The following is a 2,012-nucleotide window of genomic DNA, read 5'->3' as shown; positions in this document are numbered from 1 at the left end:
CAGGTTATCTGTTCACTCTTTTGATACCAGGTACTTATAGAACGTCAATTGCATAAAGATAATGAAAAGTTTTTAAGTTTTAATAACCAAATGTGAAAGAAAGGGATTTTTTTTCTTTCCTATGTAACACCCTCCACCCCCAAATTTTTAACATAAGGCCCCAGAATTTATGCCATCAAAGGCAAACAATTTTAGCAAGAGAAAGTTTTGTTTTCTGCTTGTAGATGCTGCAGATAAACCTGAATGTTCAGGCCTGACATCCTTCCAGAATGCAACCAGGGGCCACTGTGTCAAGGACCCTTATTGTGTGCTGTATGTCAACAGGTTGGAGCCTGGGGTTTATAAGGGAGAAGAAATGGGTAAAAACTGGGAAAAGAAAACAGACCAGGGAGAGTGTCTCTCTCATGGTATACTGTGACCACTCATGATGTACCTGTGAGTACTAAAGGCAACCCAATGGCAAAAGAAATGTTTTACATAGTACAAGTGTTTTCAGGTTCAACCAGCAAAAAGATTGGTTGCTTTCCAGTAGAGAATTGTTATTACACTCTTTCACAGGCTGTGAAGCACCCACCCATAACAATAGTGGGCTTGGAACTGAAGGATAAATGGAGATCCCACATACCATATGTCAAAATATTTAAAAGTTACCAGTTAAGCCAACAAACTGTTAAATAAAATATGTCTGTCAGGCCAGATGCCGTGGCTCATGCCTGTAATCCCAGCAATTTGGGAGGCCGAGGAGGGTGGATCTCCTGAGGTTAGGAGTTTGAGACCAGCCTGACCAACATGGAGAAACCCTGTCTCTACTAAAAATACAAAATTAGCTGGGCATGGTGGCACATGTCTGTAATCCCAGCTACTGGAGAGGCTGAGGCAGGAGAATCTCTTGAACCTGGGAGACGGAGGTTGCAGTGAGCCGAGATCACGCCATTGCACTTCAGCCTGGGCAACAAAAGCGAAACTCTGTCTCAAAAAAAAAAAAAAGAAAAAGAAAAAGACCAGGCACAGTGGCTCATACCTGTAATCCCAGCGATTTGGGAGGCCAAGGTAGACTGATCACCTGAAGTCAGGAGTTTGAGACCAGCCTGACCAATATGATGAAACCCTACCTCTACTAAAAATAGAAAAATTAGCCAGGCAAGATGTCATGCACCTGTAATCCCAGCTACTCAGGAGGCTGAGGCAGGAGAATTGCTTGAACTCGGGAGGCAGAAGTTGCAGTGAGCCAAGATCACGCCATTGTACTCCAGCCTGGGCCACAAGAGTGAAACTCAGTCTCTCTCTCTCTATATATATGTTTTTGACATATATCTATATTTCTGTCTTCTCGCCTTAACGGTTATACCTCCCAAGTACTTGGGAGGTCAGAATTCTGCATCTTAATGTGACAGTGTTGGAGAGCTGGACCCTAGCCCCAATGCCTCAGCTCACTGCTGGCCCTTTTTTCTCCCCACCACTGGATTTGTCAGGCAATATGAAGGGCCTTGCATACACACAGGTGCACTCAAGTCCACATGCCTAACTGCTCCCAAGAGAAACCCAGCTGTGCTTTGGCCACACCTTGGGCCTGGAGTGGGCACACCTGCTGTGCAGTCTGCTCTGGCAGGAGGAATCCAGGGGACAAGGCACAAAAGCCATAGGAATGGAATCAGTGCTGGAGTATTTTCTAAAACAGAATGTTCTGTGATGAAGGAAATTTTTTTTCTCCTTAAAGAAAAAAAATTAGGCTGGGCTCGGTGGCTCATGCCTGTAATCCCAGCACTTTGGGAGGCCAAGGTGGGCAGATCATTTGAGGTCTGGAGTTCAAGACCAGCCTGACTAACATGGTGAAACCCTGTCTCTACTAAAAATACAAAAATTAGCTAGGCATGGTGGCACACGCCTGTAGTCCCAGCTATTTGGGAGGCTGAGGCAGGAGAATCACTTGAACCTGGAAGGTGGAGGTTGCAGTGAGCTGAGATCATGCCACTGCACTCCAGCCTGGCGACAGAGCGAGACTCTGTCTCAAA

The 2,012-nt window shown here is 45.6% G+C and overlaps 1 pseudogene; it reads right to left on the bottom strand.

Annotated features, from left to right (window-relative positions):
* Positions 1–260, bottom strand: part of LOC105540549 — a 2,270-nt pseudogene extending 2,010 nt beyond the window's left edge.
* Positions 261–2,012: the final 1,752 nt, after the last annotated feature.

The sequence above is a fragment of the Mandrillus leucophaeus genome, unplaced genomic scaffold, assembly GCF_000951045.1.
Source record: "Mandrillus leucophaeus isolate KB7577 unplaced genomic scaffold, Mleu.le_1.0 Scaffold221, whole genome shotgun sequence".
NCBI classification, from domain to species: Eukaryota; Metazoa; Chordata; class Mammalia; order Primates; family Cercopithecidae; genus Mandrillus; species Mandrillus leucophaeus.
Note: the sequence above shows the minus strand (reverse complement) of the source record. Positions and strands in the feature narration are given on the sequence as shown.